General features: G+C 41.0%; 1 protein-coding gene across 1 annotated transcript in view; it reads right to left on the reverse strand.

Moving 5' to 3' along the window:
- Positions 1-22,302, reverse strand: part of CERS3 (ceramide synthase 3) — a 120,162-nt gene extending 97,860 nt beyond the window's left edge. Inside the window, exons 1-2 of the mRNA XM_015143175.3 lie at positions 22,041-22,302; positions 14,910-14,997 (exon numbers count right to left, since the gene is read on the reverse strand). The gene's annotated coding sequence lies outside the window, so the exon portion shown is untranslated. The remainder of the gene's footprint in view (positions 1-14,909; positions 14,998-22,040) is intronic.
- Positions 22,303-25,535: the final 3,233 nt, after the last annotated feature.

Consider the following 25,535-nt stretch of genomic DNA (forward strand, 5'->3'; position numbering starts at 1 on the left):
GGTCACATATCTGAGAAGGGACTTGTAGTTAGAATATGTAAAGGACACTGACAACTCAATAAAAAAACTGACAAATAATACAATTTAAAAATGAGCAAAGGATCTGAATAGGCATTTTAACAAAGACAATATAGAAATGGCCAATAAGCACATGAAAAGATGCTCTGCCTCAGCCATGAGAGAAATGGAAGTCACAACCATACCCAGAGATGCCCTTCACACCCACAGTTGCCATCCAACAGATCACAAGTGCTGACCGGGTGTGAAGAAACCAGGACCCCCTCCCCAACCAGACACTGCTGGTGGGAATGTGACAAAGTGCCACTGCCATGGAAAACAGGCTGTTGGTTTCTCAAATGGTTAAATATACAGTTCCCATAAGACTTCGTAATTCTACTCCTAGTACTGAAGAAAATAGAAAAGACTCATGCTCAGTATGGATGACCCTTGAAAGCATGATGCTAAGTGGCCAGACACAGAAGGCCACATATTGTATGATTCCATTTACGTGAAATATCCGGAAGAGATACAAAGTAGGTTAGTAGCTCCTTAGTGAGGTAAAGCAGAAGTGGGGACAGATGGGGGAAAATGAGAAATGGCTTCTGATGGATACAGGGTTTCTTTTTAAGGTGACGAAAATGTTTAACATTTGAATGTGGTGTTGGTTGCACAATTCTGTAAATATACTAAAAAATATTGAATTGCACACATTAAATGGGTGAATTGCATGGTATGTAATTTATACCTCCAAAAAAATTAAAAAGTTAGGAAGCCTCCTTCTCAGCTTCATCAACTTTTAACCTTTATACCTTTTAATCTATGGCTTATCCTGAATTTCATGCTGCAGCTGCCTGTTTTTCATTTCTCCTGAGTCAAGCTTGCATCCATGAACCCCAAAAACTAAATAAAAGAAATAAAGACTATAACCAGGTTCAGACTTCAGCATGACTTTAAATTTCATGATTTTATGGAAGAAAAAAAAACGGTATGCTTTAAAAAGTAAAATTGAACTCTCCTGAAAAAGTGTCTCTCCCAGATGATGGACGCTTGAAAATAAGGGTGGTCATAGACTCCATAAGCCAATATTTCAGCTCTGGGTGTGGGCTTTAATGGTCCAGGCTACCCCTCCAGCCAGCCTCATCGTCCCTCAAGATGAGATCAGAGGCTAAACAGACAAAAGAAGTGAAGACTGTGACAGTCACTCTTCTCTAATCCTCTCTGCCACTTCAGACTATTAGCAAGAAACAAGTCACATTCTCATGGCCTCTCCATGGCTGCTCTAAGGCCACAGCCTGTGGTAACCCACAGCCAGAACCTCTGGGATCCTTCAGAGTCACATTTACCTGATCCTAGTATACTGGACATGTCATTTTGGACATGCCACCAGCTCAGCACCCAGCCCACATAGTAGTCAGGGAAAATTGCCACCATGTGTGAAGTTAGTGCGATGCCTTTCCCACTGTGAATGCCAAAGGGGGCCATTCTCCATCTGCTGGCATTGACCTGACCTTAGAGCTAGTCATTCAGATGCTTTTCTTGGGACTGAATCTGGAGCAGATAATGCTATCCGGCAGTAGCAGCAGATGGCATCCTGCTGAGGCAGCAGCGGCCGTGACTGCTGCTGCTGAAAAGATAGTCCCGGTCTCTCAGCTTCTTAGATTTCCTGATTGTCTTGGTTTCCACTGTTATCCAAGTCTAGTCCACTAGCCTTCCTTCAATGATGTGAGTTGCCTCTAGTGAAGTCTTTTATTTAAGGTACTAAGAAAGAGGTAAAAGGGGTAGATTCTATTGCCTATAACCAAGAACCCTGACTTACACATCCAGCATCCTCCACACCCTCCTTTAGAGAAACTGATGACTCCAATTTGGTTGTCTGAACCTAAAGTGTAGCAGAGGTACCTGTTTTTAAGATTCATAACTGGGAAGTACACAGCCTGCAGCATTTGTCAGTTTCTCCCTCTGTTTAGCCTCTGACCTCATCTTGCTGACAATGGGCACTCACTTGCTCATTTGTCCCTTTTTCTTCTTTCTCTCCCATTTTTGTCCCTGCTCTTCCTGTTGGAAAATTTGACAATGACACTCTTAGTTACTGCTTAAGGTGGTTTTTCTCCATGTAAAGGAGGCTGCTGGCTTCCCTGAATAGCCTTAAAAAGATGCTTGGTTGATGAAAAAAACATATCACCTATACTGTGAGTAGAACGATACATTTGTGCTGGGTTAACTATGTAAGTATTATAATACTTCAACAATACTCAGATGGAAAGGACAGTTACAAAATATTGAGATGGAGAGATATCTGCATTTTTAAAACCCCACATGTCACTGCTGTGAAAAATTCTTGACCCTTCACAGCAATGATTCTGTCATTTAAGGACCCTGATTGTGAGTCACTCACTTTTTGGTCAGTCTCAGGAGCCCACTGATGCCCACATTAAGTTCTTAGCCCATCTCCCATCTTTAGTCATTTGACTCAATTCTAGCAATTTCTGGCAATTTAAAAATAAACTCTGTTAACAACTCTTCAGTATCTCTGCTTAGAATTCTCTTGGAAGCAAATGTACTTATTTACCCTTGGGTCATTCCCAGTTCCTTTTTCTCTCTTCAGCTACTCAAGGCCCCTTTTTCTCATCCCTTGTGCATTCTCTAAGTTCTGCAATTTTTACTCATATAAAAATATCAGAAGAAATTGTGATTTTATTTACACAAAAAATGTCTGAGGCTATTTTTTAAATAAGAAATATTTGCAAGAAAAATGCCAGCAGTTATTTATTTGTACTTTGGGGGAAGCAATAGGAACGGATGAGGCATCTCAGCCCCAGCTGTGTTTTTTGCTAATACTGTGGAATTCTTAAACCCTATTTTCGACTTGGCAGCCGCCAAAAGTTTCCAAGAAGACAATGTAGCTAATGTAGGGGGTTCATGGTCATTCTTTTCTAACCTCATAGGTATAGAACCTAATGTGTAAATGAAGACTGTTGAGCTACTTCCTCAAATGGATGCCATTCCATTCGACCTTAGGACTGAAGGAATAAAACTAACTGGGCCACAAGTTTATCACTATTCGAAGCAACATTTTTGTAAAGTTTTAAAAAATATGACAGTCTAACTCTCGCTGATGTAAGAACTCCAATCCACGATGAGGCTTTGGACAACATCTGGTAATTATTCATCCTATTCATACTGTAAGTTCCACACCAGCTTAGAAGATATCGCTATAGAACATATCCCTCAGATAGAGGAGAGCAACAAGAAACTATCTCTACACAACAGAAGGTCTCTCTCAGACAGAGAGCAGTAACAAGAAATGGCAAGGTGGGCAAACAAGTCAAACTGAAGTAAAGGTATTTTTCTGACTGACAAAGTGAAAGGATGCGCTTGAGTCAACATTCGCAATCTCTGAGTACTATTATGGTTGGAGGATATGAGTTGGCAAGAGCTTTTGAAGGTCAGGTGACCAGCTAGGTTATAAGTGCCCAGCGTTCTCTGGTGAAGGGAAAGTCAGCTCTGTAACAGAAGGACCTTCTCTGTCTTGCTCACTACTGCCTACTCAGAGCTGGCCACACAGTAGACACCAAACGAGTATTTATTGAACAAATGGATGTAAAGCTTGCTGGGGCTAGAATGCATTTTGGAACAATCAAAGAGTGATGCTTCAGCCAAAAATAAAATCTGATTCAATTATCTAAAAACAACCTCATCTTTGTTAGTTGTAAAAAAATTCTTAAAATTTGGTTAAAGGGTCGGGTAAACATGTTTATCTACATTAGTCTGTTTGTGCTTTCTTTGGAACCAGCTCTACAAAACCAGCCAAAAAAAAAAAAAATGGTATGACTTTAAGATAAAACACAAAGGAAAACATGAGCATCTACGCACCTCCTGTGCACACCGTTAAGACCAAGCCCACTGTAAATTCCAATTCTAAATGCATTTAAAATTGTACCGTTTCACACGAAGAAGACAATGCAAATGATGGAACAATTTAACCTTGAAGGTTATTCACTGTGACTAAGTTAGTGCATTTTAAAAAACTATAAATGCTTTAGGCTCTAACTGTAAAAAGAACTGAAGAGGAAAAAAAAGAAAAATATCCTGTACTTTAATGTAGTGGAGCAATTAACTTACTACAAGACAAAAAATAATTTTAAGGAATTATCCTATACAAAATTTTACAATATTAATTTAAAACCTGGAAGAAATTCATAATAGACTTAGAGATTTTTTAAAAAAGAAGAAAAATTCATAATATTTGTGACAAAAATATGCTATCACCTCAAAGATGTCATTAAGTGGTATCAGGATGCTCCCAAGTATCCATTTATTCTTTTTAGTCACACACCCCCAGCCCCCACCCAAGTTACACCTGGCATGTAGCCGCCTGCTCCATGAGGCGGTATTCTCCAGCCTCCCCAGATGTGGCACGTGTGACTATGCCTGGGTCAATGACATAGGGGTGGAATTGATTTGCATAATCTCCCTAAAGACCAAGCTGCATGTCCTGATTTCTCTCTGCCTTCCTGATAGCTGGAGATGCAGCTGATAGGACAGGAGTGATTTTTAAAGCCAATTAGCTCATTAGCCCTGGGCCACTCATATCTGTACTGTTACATGCAAGAGAAATCAACTTTTATCTTAGTCATTGAATTTTGAGTTATCTTTGTACAATAGGTGAGACTGTGACTCTAATAATACAGAGAAAATAATAGAAAAGATAAGTAAACAAGAGCTATCATTTGTGTTGTTTCCAGGTAGACTGTAAAACATGGAGACTTCTGCTCATCAAAAGATACCATAAAGGTTGGGCGCGGTGACTGACGCCTGTAATCCCAGCACTTTGGGAGGCTGAGGTGGGTGGATCACCTGAGGTCAGGAGTTCGAGATCAGACTGATCAACATGGTGAAACCCCATCTCTACTAAAAATACAAAAATTAGCCAGGTGTGGTGGCAGGCGCCTGTAATCCCAGTTACTCAGGAGGCTGAGGTGGGAGAATCTCTTGAACCCTGGAGGCGGAGGTTGTAGTGAGCCAAGATTACACCACTGTACTCCAGCCTGGGTGACAGAGCAAGACTCCATCTCAAAGAAAACAACAGCTTTAAGAGAATAAAAAAGTCACAGTACAGACTGGGAGAAAATAAGTGCAATATAAAGAACTTATATCTAGAATATATAAAGAACTTCTATAACTCAATTTAAAAAAATAATCCAGGGACTTTTTCCGTCGTAAGTCCATTGGGAGACTGGGTTTCCATTAATACTCTGTTACACGCTCTAGAGAGAAGCATCATAAGTCTTTGCTCTGCTTACAGGGCTTCTTTTATGAAGCTTGGGCCAGTTGTCAAGTTAATGCCTCTCAACTCCAAATTCATCCTTTTTGTCTGCTCTGGGAAAATGGATTCAATCCGTTTATGTATTTTCCCTTTGCCAGCTGGCCAGGAAACTTTGCCAGAAGAGGGTCATGGAGCAACATGGTGGGAGGAAAGGGTTTCGCTTTTGTGATCTGGGGCACTTACAGTGAAGGGCTCCAGCAGCCCCCAGCCGCCAGCAGATTTTAACACCTCCCTTGGGGGTGTTGTGGCACCGTGCCTCCAGGGAGATACCTGCTAACAAGCAGCTCTCCCAGCACCCTATAGAGCAGATTTATGGCAAGTTCCAGAGGGCTGGTTTCCAGCAAGTTCCGCTGGTACCATAAAGACTCCTTTCAAGAGGGTCTGCATGTCAGCCTGCAGGGAGCCTCTTCCTTGGGTGCTCGATATCCCAGAGGTGTGATTGCTTCTTATACGTGCTAGTCCAATATTCATCAGAGTTGTTACTAGCCAATCTCCCATTATTCTAGCCCTGACTGGACCCAGTCTGCCTTGATGGAAAAATCCAACCATCTTTATGTGCTTACTCTAATACTAGATATCAAAGGCTCAGGGTATTCTAAGCAAGTCAAAAAAGGCCTCTGAAGCCCAAATGAGAAGGGAGAGCCCTCTCATTTTCCCTCCTATCACTGTTGGTAGAGTTTGCTTTACTTTATCCTGCTTATAAATTAGGTGATGACTTGAGGTTTCAGGATGATGTGATTCTGCCCTTCTGCTCCCACTGATTCCAAAATTTAAATTAATGTCTCCATGAACCAGCTATCACTTTCTACTAGGGCAATACTTTCTCGTTGTTACTAAATATAATTGGGATATTTTCCTAGCAAAACTAATAAACCTCAAAAATGCCAATTAAACATTTGGCATCTGTGTGTGGTCAAGTTCCCTTTCAGGCCAGAGATCTCCCCTCATGCTCTTCTCTTCAAGATGTGTTTCTCTTGGCTCTGAAATAAAACTCCGTGATACACTGTGATCTAGGTTGCCATCGATCAGCCCCTTCCTAACCTAAATCTTGAGCCAACGAATTAATTCTTAGAAATGCTCCAGGTAGCTACTGCTGTCTCCTGTTGTGTGCAGAATAAACTCCACTTGGGGAAGGTTCTGTCAGAGGCTTTTGTCCAAAATGAGTCCGCCTCTGTCTGGAGGCAGCTCCCTATCTTACGCCTACCTGCACTCTCCTGTAACTGAGATGCTTGCAGGAGGGCCCTGGTTGGTTGGACCCCTGCCTACTTTTCCAGTCCTTCTGTGCCCCACTTCCCCTCAGTCTGTGATACTGCAACTGTGAGGGGTCTGCTTTCTAATCTTTGAAAGCAAAAGGCAAAGTTCTTGTTTTCTTTACTTTTTTTTTTTTTTTTTGAGATAAGATCTTGCTCTGTCACGCAGGCTGGAGTTTAGTGGCATGATCCTGGCTCACTGAAGCCTTGACCTTCTGGGCTCAAGCAATACTCCCACCTCAGCCTCCTAAGTAGCTGGGACCACAGGCGTGCACCACCACACCCAGCTAGTTTTTCATTTTTAGTAGTGACAAGGTCTTACTATATTGCCCAGGCTGGTCTCAAACTCCTGGGCTCAAGCAGTCCTTCCACCTCAGCCTTCCAAAGTACTGGAATTACTGTCAAAGTTCTTTTTTTAGCCTTGAGGCATTTGCATAAGCCATTCCTTCTGCCTAGAATGCTCTGCTCACCACTTCACCTCACTCTCTCCTCCTAAATCCTCAAGTCTCCATTTAAGCGTCTATAAGATCCTCATCTAGGCTTTCCAGAGCCCCAGATCCCCCAAGGTTCTATAACCTGGCATACAGAAGATACAAATAGTAAGTGCTCAATACATATACCATAGCGGTCAAACACATGGACTTTGGAGCCAGGCTCCTCCGGTCTAAAATCTAGTTCTGACACTTAACTAGCCACGTGCCCATGGACAACTAGCATGACCTCAGTTTCCCCATCTACAAGATGGAGTTGATCATTGTACGTCACCTCCCTGCAGGGTTGTTAGAATGAGTAAGTGGGTAAATGCTTGTAAATTGCTTTATTTCATGTCTGTTAAATGATAAATTGGAGTGAAGCTATTAAATACCATGAAATTGCCCTTCTAAAGAAGGGAACTATATAAACTTCCAGGTTCTAAAATTCTTTAATTGACACTTATTAAGTTAGAAGAAGTTATTTAAAAATAATATTCAGTGCAAACTACCATATAGTAAAATTACTACATGCATCTGTTACTGGTGGCAACATAAATGATAGTATCCTTTTGGAAACGAGATAATAAATTTTAGGAGTCACTAAAATGTTCAAGTGTACCTGGGAATATACATAAAACTGGACACAATTTTTGAAAGCTACAATTAATAAATAACACTTCAATGTCAGTAATACTAGTTTTTAAAAACCAGAATGTTTAAGCATATTTGAAATATTAACTCCAGATAATATCCAACTAATGTTATAAAATGTATCAACATGAAAAATCCCATGACATATTAAAAAGTAAAACCCAAATTCAAAGTTATATCATACTATGATTATATGATGCATATGATCTCATTATATGATACTATTTTATACATATCATATGTATGTGTGTGGGTATAAAAATAAAAACTAGAAAGAAACATAAAAAATAATTGGTATACTAAAATGATAAATTCCGGGTGGCTTAAACTTTTAAAATATTGTTACTACTGATTCAACATTAGGAAAATGTATCACTGTTTTCTTAATTGATTATTCAAATCAGTGAAAGCAAATTTTATTCTAAAAATCATGCAACACCTAGCCCAATGCTATAAATATGATGAAAGTGAATCCCAGGGAAATAAAATTGCTTTATCTGAGTAAAGCCAGGAAAGCCAGTGTTTTTCCAATATACACCTAGTTCCCCCTGACCAAATGATGATTTTGTTTCACATTAATACTTTATGAGGCTAATTTTTTATAGTAAATGTTTCATATACAAAAGCTAATGCCTTCACACAGATAATACGTGGATTAAACTGATTTGAAATAAGGCAAGTTTGCTACCTACATAAAAACTTATCACAGCCATTTTACTCACACAAACAGCTAACTATTGGAATCTTTTGGATTTTAATAATTTCAGAGAAAATACAAAGTGTACTCCCTTAGTCAGTAGGAAGACAGGCTCTTGAAATCTACCTGTAAACTGACTTTACAGTGTGGAGGTAATAAAGACACAATAGCACATGGCTTTCCAGGAGGCAGTGCTCACCAAAATGGAATTCTCCCAAGGCCCCTTCACCTTAATCTGCTCAGGCTTGTCTTTGCCCCATCATTACCTCGACAGAGATTATCAAAGGCCCACTCAGAACCCAGGGTGATAAGTGAGCCAGGAAGTTGACTTAGACTGGTAATGTGGATAGAAATTTGCAGAAAAAATAGGTATGACTGAAATCAGAGGGGTGTAAAGCAAAGTTACAGAACAGAAATGTCTTAGAAGAATGTAAATCTTAGGGTTCCAAAAAAAGGGATCCAAGGTGATGGGGAGGAACACTATGAGATTGATAGTTCTGTTTTCAAAGGTAGAACTCCCCTCCCCACCTTTTGGTGGTTCACTTTAGGAATCTAAAATGTAAATTGGTGGCTGGGTAAGTAGGCAATGGTGTTGCAACATTAAGAAATGTTAATCCAAGTAGCATCCTGTCAGCATTTCCTTTCCAATTGCTGGTAAACATCTTGCTCCTCTCCACTGACCACCTTCGCGAACTCTCCTCCCTCGCCTGGAGAACACATCGTGCCTCACAAATTACCCTGTTATTAGTGTCGGGCACAAGTGACTGGTCCAGGCCAGAGCAAAGGAATTGGGAACCTGCTGCCAGTGAGTCACAAAGGGCCTAAGGTGAGTCACCTGGTTCTGTCTCAGTTTTCCCATTTGAGGGACTAAAGGATTGCCTTAGTGTCTGCAAAGACCTCCTGTGTGCCACTCAAGGGTGCTGCACTGGCTTCTGGTCACCTTATCCAGTTAGAAAGGGGTGGGTAAGGCCGTTATACAAATTGCAAGCTGGCAATTGATGAATACAATAAAAATAACAAACAAAAATGAGTGAATGCAGCACTTCACATACCACAAGCAGCTATAAGTCTTGCACAGAGCCTAAAATCTTTCAAGAGAACGGTGGCTCTACAGTCAGGAAACCTGGTTTGAGGGCCAGTCCTGTCACTTAGTAGCTAAGTGATCTCAGGCAACTCAATCTCTCTGAATCTTTGTTTACTGGCCTGTTACATGGGGTTAATTCCACCTACCACAAAGACCTGTCATTGGACTAAGGGAGATTAGGTATACAGACATACCTGAACACAGTAACCCACAAAGCTGGGTAAGTGTTATGTAGTAACCTCATCTTATTATCCTCACCTACTGGGCACAGGAAAAAATCAGATGTCAGGCTGGTTTAAACAATAAAATTAAATACTAAGTTTTAAAAGATTCCTCAGAGAGAGAAATGGGAGAACCTCCTATGGCTTCATAGCCTCCTCCCCCATCGTGTTCTCATCTCTCTCACTACTGGATAAAGATAACTGGTTTCACAGCCGTCTTTCAGTAAGGAAAACCCACATAATGGGTACCAACTGTGCTGAGTAAAATACCCAGGGACAGGTCCTGGAGAGTCTGTGTTGCAGTGTCAGGTGGTTCCAAGCTTTCCAAAGATGGGCCTCACCTGGGAGAATGCCCAGATTTCCCTCCCAACCCCAGCAAACGGGAGTAGGATTTCCAGGACAAGACATGTGAGAACCCAGGACCTAGTGGCTTGCTAATAAAAGGAGTTTGGGAATCTGAATGCCATTTTCACCACTTTCCAACCACATGGCTTAGAGCAAATGATGTTTTCTAAGCCCTGAATTCCTCACAAAGCCTGAAAACTTAGAACTGTGGTTCTGGAGTCAGGAAGCCCAGTTTGAAGGTCAGTCCTGTCACTGAATAGCTAAGGGATCTTGGGCAAGTCAGTCTGTAAAAATAGACACAACATTTTATGTTTATTTTGTAAGTTCTAGGTTAGGATTAAATAAAGTACATCATGTGTCTCAATTACCTAATGTAATGCCTGGCACAAGGCAAGTGCCCAATATACTGTTGGCATTGGTACTGCAGTCACTATTTACATTTCCTCATCAATGGCACTGTGCCTTCCAAGTGGCACGATGGCCAGCCAGCAGTCCCTCCTTTCCTACAATACCCTGATCAGGGTTTAGGTCAGCCTGACCAAGTGTTGGTGGGGGAGTGGCTTTTCTGAGGGATAGTGTCACTTGCAGGTTGACTCATTTCCTCAGTGACAGCAGGATTTCTTACCTCATAAAACTTGCTTGGGCAGTGCCACCAAAGGAATCATTTTATGAAAAAGAGTAGGACCTAGAGGAGGGTGTGAGGCCACCTCTTGATCAAGAAGGAATTTGGAACATCTGTCTCTCACCCACAGATAAAGAGGAAGCTGGGTCACTTTTAGGAAAGGATTTGGGGTTACTAAGGTACACTGATGAAGCAAGCTCCAAATTTTAATATTTTAAAATAAGTTTTTGTTATGTAATGTTTGCAGTCAGCATTTCCTGTTGTACCGCCCCCGCAAGATAAAGCACCCCTTGGAAAAGAACAGGATGACAAAGATTCTAGTAGTTCTTGGAGGAGGGTGGGATGCAGCAGGTATGAGCGCCTAAAGGAGAGGCAGGGAAATGGTGAAGGAGTGCAGAAAAACATCCCCCAAATACAGTCTCAACTGCTTTCTTTTCAGACTCTGAAATCACAAGAAAAGTCAGAGCAATATCTCTGGCCAAGGGCCAATGGCACTGAGCTAGGGGATTAGGCACCTGTTGGAATAGTTACTGTTTTCTACCTTGAGCAAATGGGGATTGGTCATTCATCTCTCTGGCCAGGGCAGCTGCTCCCTCTGTCAGTGATCACCAGCCCTTGCTAATTACTCACCAAGAGAAAATAAACCATAAGACTTCACACTGGAAACAGGCTAATCTTTTCTGTCTAGTCCTGTCTAATGCAAGAACCCTCTTAAAGAAAAAAATGTGTAACACCCCGATTTTAAATAGATAGGGGGTGACAGAGAGATAGACAAAGACAAACACAGAATGAGAGAAAGAGGGACAAAGAGAAAGAGACAGAGAGAGACACACACACAGAGTGACAGGGAGAGACAGGGACAGAGAAAGAGAGAAGGACAGAGAGAGAGAGAGAAGGACACAGAGAGAGAGAGAAGGACAGAGAGAGAAAGAGAGAGCATGGCTCATACAGAATATCTGCAGTGCCTGGAACATTAGAGAAAAAATTTCATTTATTCAATTTTTTGATTAATGATTAAATCTATGACTTTGAATTTAGAGATACTTCGCTTACAAAGATGTCTGGCAGAAAAAGTCTTGGGCATATTGTTTGAAAATGTAACATATTATTTAAAAATAAAAATTTCCAGACTTTTCAAATATACATTCTTTCAAAGGAGTATCCTTAAATTTCTGTCAATATGCATTTACACAATTTTCACATCATCTCTCTGCCTATTAGTGAAAATCAGCTGGTATGAATGTGAGATGATACTGTGCTAATACCATACACAGGATTTCCTAGCTCAACACTACACCAGGCACATGATCAGCTCCTTTTCCCTGGGGGATCAGTCAAACATGTGCCAATGTGATCTTCTGATTCTCCTCTATTGATCTTTATCTGGGGTCACTGAGTTCCTAAGCCTTCTTTTTAAAATGGTTTCTTTAAGACTTATTGGATATTTTATTTTAAAAAATTCTGCCAGACTGGGCATGGTGGCTCATGCCTGTAATCCCAGCACTTTGGGAGGCCGAGGCGGGCAGATTACCTGGTCAGGAGTACAAGATCAGCCTGACCAACATGGTGAAACCATCTCTACTAAAAATACAAAATTAGCCAGGCGTGGTGGTGTGCATTTGTGATCCCAGCTACTCAGGATGCTGAGGCAGGAGAATCACTTGAACCCGGGGGGCAGAGGTTGCAATGAGCCATGATTGCATCACTGCACTCCAACCTGGGCGACAGAGCGAGATTCTGTCTCAAAATAAAAAAAAAAAAATTCTCCAAAAAATATACTTGGCCAAAGTGCTACTGTGAATCACAAGTCCAGATTTTGTGGAGGAGAATGCTGGAAATGAGACAGTGATGGAAGTGGACTTGGAATTGAACTGACCACTCCGACCCCCTTCACTCCCATCCCCACCTTCCAGCAGCAGCTCCAGGTGCTATGTGAGGGGACTCAGAGTTCCTCAATGTTATTCATGTTCATGAAATTTAAATATAGATATCTTTAGGTTGCTCTAAAGGAAATAAATGCTCTGAAAAAAAAAAAGTGAACAGAAGCGTCATATGATATTCAGCTTCAAATATACCAACTATTACCTGGAATATACATATAAAAGATACTAAACCTACATGGATTCTAAAAATATACCAAGAGACACCCATCTGAGCCTCAGTGATGTCCTCTTGTTTGGGGAGAGGGAGAGCCTTGGATTGTTTCTCTTCCCCGCCCAGTGAAGTTTTTTCTCAGTAAACTGCTCTTCCTGTTAGCACACAAGGTTGGGAATGTCATTCATCTGCCATCTTATGAAATCCCAGCCACTCCAACCTTTGCCACGCTTCTAGGTCGATGTTTATGGAGCATGGAGGTGGAAGAAGAGCAATACTTAGATATTCCACAGCAATTCTGACATTGCTCAGCCTTTGTCACTCTGTCGCACATCAATCAAAGGTATGATTAAGTGCCATCTGTGTACCAGGACACTGCGCTTGATCCTCAGGAGCAGCCCCACCCTTACATCTGGCCTTAATTTAAAAGACCCCCACTCTGGCCCTCCTCTGGCCTCACTTCTTCCTTGCGTGAGGAGTCCCTAGGTTCAAGGAGACATGCACACCCACATCCATGCCCCCTTTCCAGACTTGCTAGGTGATTAAGGATCCTAGAATTCCCTGCCTGAGCAGTTCTGAGCCCACTTCCAGGACCTGCATGGGCCCTTTTCTAGGTCTGCCCTCTTATAAATGACAGCACAGTATAATGCTAGGCCTGGAGAAGGCCCAAAGAAGACTTGGGGAGGGGAAGGCAGGGAACGTAGCATGCAGTGGCCACACACATGCACACCAGGCTCCTAGCGGAGCAGGACATAAGTGGGACTGGGAGGAAAGACCGGGCCGAGCTGAGGGCTGGTGCCTCCATTTGTATTCTTGCCCTGTGTCTTGCAAATGTTAGGGGGAGGCCTGTTCACAGGGCCTTGGGATAGGTCTGAACCTCCAGAAGTCCCATGAATTCTGGAAGCCAAAGATCTGTTCCGGCTGTGTAGCCACCAGAGGGGCTGATAGCATGACCAAGACAGACGTCCTTATGTGACTCCTAAAGGTCCCACTGGACTGCTCTTTCCCACAGCAAGCACTTTCTTTGTGAGCAGGAAGTATTTCTTCCTCCTATTAGGCTACCTGTTCACCACTGTCACCTTCACTAAAAAGCAGGCTGGGAAAATACATGTGTGATGAACTGCCTTTGCTGTTTAGCAAAACTTTTGGTAAGAAGGTGTAGAAAATGATAGGCCCAAGGCAGGGTGTTGCCTTGGATGGGAGCCCCTTCTGCCTGAGCCCTCCACTGTCCCATTAGGAGTGGGCAGGGTGGGAAGGAGGGGAAGCTCTGTGTGAGTAAGCACAGCTGGTGCAGGGAGAGCATAGACCTGGGATCAGACATCCAGCAGCATGAATATCTGGTTCTTGAAGCTGAAAACTGGGAATAATAACACCAGCTTTTCACAGACCATTGCAAAAAGTAAATGAGATGATTAAAATTGTAATGAACAACTGTATATACCACAGCTTACAATGTTGAACCCACAAGCATCCACTCATTGAATCCTTACAACAATAATAATTATTCATGCTTCCAATTTGCAGGTGAACAATGACGTTTAGAGAGATAAAGCAACTTGTTCAAGGTGATACAGAGCCAGTCTCAAATTTAGACATTAACGGTAAAAGTGCAACTCCTCCCTTCTATGTACCTGAATTTGCCTTTCATCAAGTCAATATTTGTGAACATGCTTCATGAATGACTTCCTCGTACAAATGATCATTTTTTATCATTTGGGGTCATATTTTATGATTTTGAAGGAATGTGGTTTTGAAAGTTCCTCCTTACAGGTAAGACGTTGGAAGCTAGAGGACTGCCCAGCACTGCCATTTCTTCCTTCCTTCCCATCAGAACAGCAGGTGTTATGGGGGAGGGAAGACCAGAGCACAGACAGCAAATGCCACCGAATGATGGCTCTTTGCTACCTGCTGCTATCACATGAAGCTTTCTCCTGCATCTCCCCTCTCAAAAGGAAAAAATACAAATCTATAGTATTTCATAGAGAATAGCATGGTACTGGCTTTGCCCAAAACTCCACTTGTTCCCAGAATATGCAAAACAGTGACAGATAATCAACTTCTGAGTCACAGATGTTAATTTCCCAAGATTATAGTTAAGAAAACACAGTAAAGATAAAATAAAATAAAATAAAATAAAGATAATTACCTGAGTATATATGATAGCTTTCTACTGAGGAACTCAAATACTGTATGTATGTATATATATAAATGTCTCCTTTTGTTTCACAACATCCCTGCAGAAACAGAAAAAGAGAAACATAATTAATATACTATACAACTATGCCTGTAAGCATCCTTCTATAATAGGTCTAAAACTTAAGTCAGAGTTCCAAACCAATGGGAGAGATTGGTGCTGGCAAAGTTGGGCCTACCAGTTTGGACTGGTGCATGGGGCTTTAAAACAATTTCAGCCAACACTGAAAATTCAGGAATTTGCATATAGAAATCCAGATTTGCAGCTTCACTCAGAAACTCAGAAGATTGGCAAGAATCACTGGAGCCATAGGCCTTAAATGGAACACATGGTTACCCACCTGGCCAACTGTTTTCAGGGACCTGACTGGCTTTCTAGGGCAGTTAACTTTGTGACTCCTTATGTTGCTAACATTTCTCAATATGAATTATGTCTTCAAGTCAGTGTAACTTGAGCAGAGATAATAAGGGCCTAGCACAGCCTGGTGTAAAAATTACAGTTTGTCATAGCACATGGGTTTTCAAAGGACCAGTCGTGAACCATTAGTGCACTGGTTCCCAACCCTGGTTCTACATGTGAATTCCTTGGGAGAGATTTTTAGACTATGCTTTCTACCTAACCAGATCAACTAAACCAAGATTTCTGAAGGTACAGTCCTGGTATCAGTATTGTCACTGCTGTATTGTCACTGTAATATAACTACTGAAGTCTAACATACAGATGGTAAAGTGACAAAGCACAAAAGAATATGACCAGCACCCCAGACTCTTCCTCATGTCTCTCCCTGTCACCACCATGGATTCATGTTGCCTGTTCTTGAACTTTATGTAAAAACAATTGTTTTGAGCACATTCCTTGGCATCTGGATTCTTTAACTCAACTTTCAGGACTGAGACGCATCTCTGTTGTTGCATGTAACAGTAGCAAACTCATTTTCATTGACGTTTTATATTCCATCCCATGACTATATCACAATCTGTTTTCCCATTCTGTTGTTGATGGAAATATGGGTTTGTTTTGAGTTTGGGATTATAACACTTAAAGGTGCCATTTATGAACATTCTTGCACATGCTTTAGGTAAATACGTGAATGCATTTCTATAGAACACATATCTGGGAGTGGAAATGCCAGGTCATAAGGCATATGTATATTCAGCTTAATGGATATTGCTGAACAGTTTTTCAAAGCTGTTGTGACTATTTACACTCCTCCCAGTGACGTATGAGAGTTCCAGTGGTTTCATATCCTTGCCAATATTTATAATGTCTGTCTTTTAAATTTTCACCTTTCTGATGGGTGTGTAGTGGTACTTCACTGCAGTTTTAATCTGCATTCCCCCAGAAAGCTAACAAGGTTAAGTATGTTTCATGTTTCTTGGCTCTCTGAATATGTTTTTCTGTGAAGTACCTGTTCAAACCTCTTGCCCATTTTTCTGTTGTGATAGTCTATCTTTCAGAATTGCCTTGTTTCTGTTTTGGATAGGACTCCTTGTTTGTTACATGCATAACAAGTCATATTATATGCATGACTCCCTGCATGTTATTTGCATGGCAAATGTCTCCTCTCCTGCAGTTTGTCTTTTACTCTTTTGGTATGCTTTGAGAAACAGAAGTTCTTATTTTTAATGTAACCAATTTATAGATATTTTTCATCATGTTAGTACTTTTTGTATCTTGTTTAAGAAATTGCCGGGTGCGGTGGCTCACACCTGTAATCCCAGCACTTTGGGAGGCCTAGGCGAGCAGATCACAAGGTCAGGAGATCGAGACCATCCTGGCTAATACGGTGAAACCCCATCTCTACTAAAAATACAAAAAACTATCCGGTCATGGTGGTGGGCGCCTGTAGTCCCAGCTACTCAGGAGGCTGAGGCAGGAGAATGGCGTGAACCAGGAGGCAGAGCTTGCAATGAGCCAAGCTTGCGCCACTGCACTCCAGCCTGGGCAACAGAGCAAGACTCTGTCTCAAAAAAAAAAAAGAAAAGAAAAAGAAATCACTGTCTACCCAAGGTCATACACATATTCTGTTTTGTCATCTAGAACAATGCTGTTCAGTAGGAAAAAAATGGGAGTAACATATGTAATTTTAAATTTTCTAGTATTTCAGGTACTCAATAGCCACATGTGGCTAGCAGCTGCCACATTGGACAGTGAAGATCTAGAAGTTATATTGTTTTACCTATCACATCTAGATTAATACTTAGAGCTGTACAAATTTTAAGATGAGACTCAAGACTCATTTATTTGTACATGGACATTCAAATGGCCGTCCTTTCCTGTAGTGCCAATGTTGTCATAAATCAAAGGTCCAAATTTGTGGAGGTTTTTTTCTATCATCTTAGTCCATTGGTCTATTGTTCCCTAGTTGATTATAATTTTCAGAGAGTATTGAGAACCACTACCAGTAGGTCACAAAATTAATTAGTAGTTTATGACCAGAAATTTTGTAAAGTGTAATGAAATGAAATAGAAAACATCAATATCTATAGGTATTGTTTTTATGAAACTATTATTTCAGAATTGTGTGTGTGTATGTATCCTAAGTTGAGATCTGAAAAGTATTTCTTGCTATCAGTAATGGTTAAAAACGTTTGAAAATCACTGCAATAGTGTAATCTACACAACAATCACTTAGAAAAATTCAAGTTGCATACAATTTTATAGTCATCCTAGAATAGCTCTGAAGTTTTACTCTTACACAATTAGTTATAGCCCAGAATTCCACATAAGGCAGATCTCTGTTGGAATCAAGCCAGGAAAAGCAAGCTACAGCTAATGGGATAGGAATAGCTCATTATGAAACCCTGTAACTTTGACCCAAAGTGGAATATAGTAATGATCCTGTGATGTGAACATTACAAATGAAAATTGCTAATCTGCAGAATTTGACATTTGTTCAGCATCAGTATATCGTATGTTTTTAAAGTTTTAATCATGTGTCAAACAAGAAAACAAACTTTGAGGGGAAGAAATTGAAGCCAAGTTAGTTATTAAATGATGTCAAGTAATCTTCATTATTGAAGAAAATGCTTTCAGAATGTTTTGCTTAAATTTTGAAATAATTAGTTTATTGTTCAGCTGTGTCAGGGTCAATCCAATCAACAAGTATTTATTGACTATCCAGTAAAATATGTCTGGCAAAGAAATCAAAATAAAACAAATAGACCTTATCCCAGCAGAGAATTAAATGGATTATCACATGATTTTTCTTCACTAAGTACTTCATCTTAGAACATGAATATAGTAAGTAAAAATGGCTTCAAGCTCCTTAATGTAATATTTTACCTCTTCAAATAACCTAAATATATGCCTTACCTGTGAATTTTACACTTTTCTCATTACTGAGAAATGTATGCATCTTTTGGTTGTGTTTTCATATTATGCACATGCACACATGCACACGTGTGTGTATGCGTGTGAGTGTATGTTTACCAATCCTGAGCAGACAGATTTGGGAATTTTGGTTAAATATCTTAGTTTCCTGGTATTTCCTAAAGATTTAACTCAGGAAACAATAAAAAGGAAACTTTCCATTAGATCGAAACATACAATCCCAACACCAGCACAAATCGTCTCCACAGATTTTCCAGCGGCCAGGTAGGCCAAAAAATAAATAACCAGAACCCTTTAATTTTATATTTGAGTAGCAAGAAGATACTCACAGATGGAGAAATTTAAAATTCTCATATTTGGAAAAGGTAAAATTTATTTCATGGACATCCAAGTCAAATCTCATCAGAGCTATTTTCTATTTATTAATGGAACTTCTCAGCCTTGAAATTATGATAATAACAACCTTTGGAAGTGATCTAACTGAAGCCCATTTACAATTGAACATCTGTCCACCATCAACAGAAAGCCCTGTGGAGAATTGTGGCTGTTACAGTTTTGTACAAGGTCAAAGATTCTTAATCTCTCCGTTCACTTGCCAATTGGGGTTTTTATACATAACCCTAATTTATTTATTTTAATTAGACTTTTAGCTTCATTTGTTTTCATCATTTTAAATTCCAGCTACAAGGACAAATCTTAAGGCAGTACATACAGTATGGCTGTAAAATGATGGACTTGATTGTTGCACAGGACTTAGGAAAATAAATCCTGCTACTTTAGAATACCTTCTTTCATACTGCCAACTGTCTGGTCTGTCTAGGGTTGGCACAAGGATTTCTTCAGTCATCCTAGGTCCACTCAGTAAATAAAACCACAAACTCGGCCTGTGTAAGATCAGTTAGATTGTTGTAGTGTGTGTTGAGGTGTTTCCAGGAGAAAAAAGAATCTACCTGCAGCTGATTCCAGAGAGAGCTTCCCTGTGTTCCCCTCTGCTATCTCTCTGCTATGATCTGAAGTTTCTCCAGATTCAAATATAGAGACAGATTGCCAAAACACCATTCTTGATGCCAGCTGGCCTACTTGATGAACTTGACTGAAGGCTTTTTGCCAAAACATAAGTCAATCGCTTTTGTCCCAAATCCATCCTTATAAAGGTGTATATCTGCAGGTCAATCTTTGCATCGCATCCCTAAATTCGCGTTGGGGAGGGCTTGGAAAGTCCAAGCTTGTTGTGTGGATGGCTTGGGGCCCAAGATAAATGAACAGTTGCCACGATACACTCCGTGCTCTGTGAGCGAAGGGAGCTCCCTTGGAGCCAGCCCAGCACCCTCCTTCCATGAGCACTCTGCCAGCTCCTGGCAGTGCTTCTGCTGTGGTGTGGAGGCCAGAGAAAACCCACATAAACTCTGTGTGTGTGTGTGTGTGTGTGTGTGTGTGTGTGTGTGTGTGTGTGTGTGTAAAAACATAACTTTCCTGGCCTACCACAACAAACTGACTTTTGAAAAAGAAGTATCTGATGTTCTTGCTCTTTGCCTGATTTTACTGTGCTTTGGGGGATTTTTGGCATAGAACATTCAGTACTTTGCTTAAGAGGCTGTTTGAAAGCTGGATCAGCTCCACAAAGGAAGATAATCGCAAAGTGATTTCCCAATAAAGTACACTAGGATATAAGGAACAAGTACCAGTGGAAAGGCAACTCCCTGAGGGCAGGGACTTGTCTACTTTGTTCACTGGTGGTACCCCCAGTCCTAGAACAGGATCCAACATGTCAAGAGCATGAAGAAGTCACTGCAAAATGGGGAAATTAATACTGTTTACCAAGGGCCTACCCTCTGTCAGGTCCTACGGAAGGCATTTGACATACCCTGCCTTTTTATGCCTTATAATAAACAACCTCGTTTGATGGATGTTATAATAATTATCTTATAAATAAGGAAACTGAGATTCGAAGAATTTCACTGATTCCAGGGTCACACCTGGAATCCCAGCACTTTGGGAGGCTGAGGTGGGCACATCACTTGAGGCCAGGAATTCAAGACTAGACTGACCAACATGGCAAAACTCCCATCTCTACTAAAAATACAAAAAAAAAATTAGCTTGGTATGGTGTCACATGCCTGTACTCCCAGCTACTTGGGAGGTTGAGGCATGAGAATCACTTGAACCCAGGAAGCAGAGGTTGCAGAGAGCCAAGATCATGCCACTGCACTCCAGCCTCAGTGACAGAGCGAGACTCCATCACAAAAAAATAAAAAAGGAATTTCAGTGACTTGCCAGGGTCACAGTTAGTAAGCAGGATTCAGGAATTTGAATTTTGATCTGTTTTTCTAGTCAATGTTCTGTCCACCACACCAAGCCTTCCCCCAGCAGCAGAAGCAGGCGATAAATTGATTGATTTTGGCCTTTTGTTATAAGATACCAAGTTAGAGTGTTTGAATATTATCATGGCTTCAGGAATCCCTCCACACAACAAGGACCCTGTGAGGGGTTAATGGAATTGAATGGGAATATAGAATGGGCTGAAATCATATATCTTAGTGTGTAGAAAGGCAATAAAACTGTGGCTTTCTCACATCCCTACTGTACCACTGTAAATCTCACTAAGCCTCAATTCCTCATCTGAAAGTGGCATATCATGAGCCCTAAATGGGAAAATGCATGTACACACAGCAAGGACTTAGTAAATGTAGATTATTATTAGCCCAGAATGATCTTCAAACTTATGTAAATCAATTTGATTGATACTTTAGAAAAAGGCAGAAATATTGTTAATGAGAGGACCACACAATTATTACCTTTATGAACATATACTTATTTTCTCTTTAAAGAATTTGTCCCTTTTTCCAGAAATTCTGTTGATGAAATTATAAATGGAAACCCCTTTTAAGAAAAACAAAAGGCTTGTAGGGGGAAGGCAATGAAAAGGTGAAGTTTCAAGTCAAACACTCACTTATGGTAGAGAAGGCATTTGAACATTGTGGGTTAATGTATAAATTAAAATTCATTATCTGGTCAGCCCTAAAGGTTTATTTCCCTTGCTTTGTGTAAAGCTTTCAAAAAAATAAAAACGCTTAACAGAACATTCTTGCTAAACGTTTGCTTGGATCAGAAAAAGTAGTTTGATTTTGTTTCATTTCTTTTGCATGAGACTGCAGCCTTAGAACTAAACAGCTAATTTCTCCTGGCATGACATTGAGCACTATATCTCTCAGGACAGCAGCAGCTTAGGAAGGCTTGCCACTAGGGGTGAGCAAGTCCCACCTTGTTCTCAGTTTAAGGCACTCTGAGACGGTCTGAAATGGCCTTTGCCATGCCACCTGGCAAAGATCTGTGGTGACCCCTTTCATTCCGCCTGGAGTCAGGGCTTTCCTAATAAACCAAGCTATGCCGAGTATTCAGCGCATGTGATTTCATTGCCCAAACCATTCTTCCTAACCCTCAATGAATCAGTTTAAACTCGCCCGAGAGCAATGCAGGTCAGGAGTGGAAGTTTGGACTCAACATTTACCCTCCACTACTAAACACTTACAAGCAAAACTCTACAAAGCAAAGGGCCCCAAGTCTGTCTTTTCTGTATTTCTCCCAAACATCAGACTTCATTTAGCTGCCTCTCCCCCACTCTCTGTCTCCTCTTCCTCTCTCTGTCACGCACCCAGGCACACATACACCCACAAGCTCACACACGGAATCACGGCCACCTTGGTTTTGAAAGTCGTCAAATTCTAACTACGTCAATGAGATGGTGCCTACCTTTCTGAAATGTCAGTCCACAAAAGGTGCCCCTTGCTTGTAAAGTGTAGTCAGAGAGCAGCTTCCAGCATTCCAGCCAGCTTCGTTCTCCTCAGAGAGCAACACACCTCATCTCTGCGTAAGCCCTGAAATTCCTTCAGAGACCCACCCTCCAAAGTTGCAAGTCGAGATTTCTGACTGAGGGCAGTCAGTGACGTGAGGCGAAGCTACTGGATGGCACCTCAGGTTCTTCCTGATGGGATGTTGCTTCCTGTTTCACCACTGTGAGAAAAGAAAACTGGAATTCAGTCAGACATTGAGTTACAAATGCATCAATTGCCTCATCGTTGTCGCCTTTTGGTGCACACAGTCATTCATCAACTGCTGAACAGGATGATCTTGCTGTTTGTATTAAAAGGAAAGGGCTTATGCGCAGAGAACCCCAAAACACCAGTCACAACCCTGCACTGTCCTAGGAGCTGGTTTGACAAGTATAGTACTCTCCAGAAAACAGGCAGGGCTCTTGCTAACTAAATCACCACCATGCCACAAAACTCATCCACTAAGGGCATTGGTCCACAGGAATGTGATTTATCTGCCTTCTTCCTAGGAATTGAGAAAAAAATTACTTTTTTGAATCATATAACCGTCAAAAAATAAAATAGTCTGGCAATCTTTTCTTTTTAGAACAGTCAGATATAATTTGTATTTTTATCTGTTTGTCTCTAAGAAGAATCATCATAGGTAAAGACAGATAAGCTCATTAGTATCAGGAAATAAACATTGTTGCTTGTCTCCATGTGCTTGAACCACTACAATTTCAAAGGCAAGTGTGGATGCATTTTATAGTGTTCATTTGAGATGTAACCTTTGAAGCCATTTTCACTTTCTTTTGCCTGAAGATGAAACAACTCTGGGCTTGGATTATTTAAAGGTGCTTTGACAAGTAGAGAGCTTCAACAAGTTGATTCCTGTATCACTCATAAACCAAACATTAGCAGTACCGCCCACTCTGAGAGCCTGATTCTCATTAGCTGTCTTCAACTGCTGAAAGACAGTTTTCCTTTTTCATCAGCTAACAGATGACCGCAAATTAAAAATGGACTGGATGCAGATAAAGGGAAATGCCAGTTTCAAATTCATTGACGCTCCAAAGTTTCTCAGATTTCACTAATGAATTTAGTTCAAAGAGAGAAGATTGATAAATGCCCTTCCTTTCACTGGGTACTTCTCACTCAATGCTTCATAGTCTGCCTTTCTCTTCGAAGACTTTCTCTTTTTCATTAATGGGCTCATACATTTTTTAAACCATCTGGCAGAAGCGTTGAACTTAAAGCACTGAGATAGGCTCAGCTCAGGTCTGCCTCATTTCCTGCCAGGAGATCACTGCAGAATTGGTTTCCTGACATGAGGCTTTCTACGTCTGGTCCATCTTCATCCAGTTGTCACCTAACTCATGTTCCCATTCTCATTTCTTTTTCTTCTGCTGATTAAACTCTACCAGCCACCTTCCTCCTCTAGGATCAAGACCAGGTTCCTTGGCACAATGGCCTGGTTGCAACCTGCTGCTCCAGAACCTCCTTTTGCCCTTTCCCACTATATTCCAGACACAACATTGGGCAGCTTCTGGGCCCTTGCCATGAGCTGCTCTCTCGCCTCTGTGCCTAATGAAAGTCTGAATCCTGCTCAAGCTTCTCTAGCCTCGGCCCTCTCTGTTCTGTAGGCATACCTTTATTGCAACACTTACTACACTATCACAACTTAACTGATTTTTGTATCTGCTTCCCCACTACTTTGGGAATCGTCACTGGACAAGTCTTAGATGTCTTTCTATCCCTGGAGCTCAGCTGTTCAATACTGGTCAAACAATTAGTACCCCAAACTGTGATCATCCAACACTCATTTTTAATCCAGGGATATCTTGGAAAAGAATGCTCCTGAACCCTATTTTGGACTCTCTTTCTCAGAATTAAACAAGCCAAAAGAATATTGGGGAACGAGGCTGGGCACAGTAGCTCATACCTGTAATCCCAGCACTTGGGAGGCCGAGGTGGGAGGATCCCTCGAGGTCAGGAGTTTAAGACCAGCCTGGCCACCATGGTGAAACCGAATCTCTATTAAAAATACAAAAAATCTCTACTAAAAATACAAAAAAAAAAAAAAATGTGGGCGTGGTGGCAGGCCCCTGTAAGCCCAGCTACTTGGGAGGCTGCAGCAGGAGAATTCCTTGAACCCAGGAAGCAGAGGTTACAGTGAGCCAAAATCATGCCACTGCACTCCGGCCTGGGTGACAGAGCAAGACTCTGTCTCAAACAAACAAACAAACAGACAGACAAACAAAAAAACCCAACATTGTAGAACCACATGTTTTCATGCTTTGTTTTAGTCACTTCTATAATGAAACACATGTTATTTGCTGATAAAATATAATGTTCAAATCAAATCGGAACTATTCAGACATAGTTCTATAACTCCTGTTTAATCAAAAGAACCCCGTCAGCATCTGCTATCTTTTTTTGAGTCACCTTCAAGGTGTAATTCTTCCCTCTTCTTCAGGGATAAGATGTAAAAATTAGACTATTGCATAAGTTGTGCTAGAGGGATGAGGGTGAGGAATTTTGAGGGTTTGCTGGTGAAGACTTTGTGGGAGCTGTGGATCTATGTGTAAGTCTAGTCACCTCCTCCATAGCTCCTCTGAGGAAAATAACCAAGGGCAGGAAATAGGCCATGTGTGGAGTTGAAAACAAAAGCAAATATGGTTCTCTCAAGGATTTCTAAGTTGATTCCTTTTTTCTTCTCTTTCTTACTTGTGCCTCACCATAAATGTATCAGTGCATTGCTAAGAGAAAAGACAGAACCCCAGGAAGCATTATAGGAAAGAGCAAGATGCATGCATGTGGGTGTCATTTCTCCTAGGTAGTACTTAGCTGTTTCCTTTTATGAGAAAACTGAAGCAGTGAGTTGAGACATTAAATCAGTTTTATATTGTGAATCCTCATGAATAGATATTAAGTACTTATTAGCATGTTAATGATTCACTGCATTTTAAAAAGTGAACATCAGACCTCTGACAAATGAAATGTAGACAATTAAGCATGACAGTGGAGAGGTGTTGGGAGCAGTAGAGGTGCATTACAAAGCGTCTACTTGGTGACTTTCACATAGTAAACTGGGAAGGAGAGAGATAGGAGCAGTGTAGACCAGAGACAAACCCAGTCAAGGTTCTGGAGGGCCACTTAGGAACTAGAAGAGGAAAACACAGTAAGCCAGATGCAGGAAAATTGACTCTGGGCGCCAGCAGCAAGATACTGCGCCAAAAGCTCTCCTAGCCAAGGGCAGAGGTCCCATAGATGCATGGGTATAGATGGGGAAGAAGGGGAAGCAGGCAACTTCTAAGCTGCATTTTATGCTTTCAGCCTATCCTTAACCTAATTTCCTAGAGAAGAAAATGTAAGAATCAACCGACTTTTCCCTCAAAGGAAGGAATCCCTTCCAAGAAACTTAACAAATACAGTT

This window comes from Macaca mulatta, chromosome 7, assembly GCF_049350105.2.
Source record: "Macaca mulatta isolate MMU2019108-1 chromosome 7, T2T-MMU8v2.0, whole genome shotgun sequence".
Taxonomy (NCBI): domain Eukaryota; kingdom Metazoa; phylum Chordata; class Mammalia; order Primates; family Cercopithecidae; genus Macaca; species Macaca mulatta.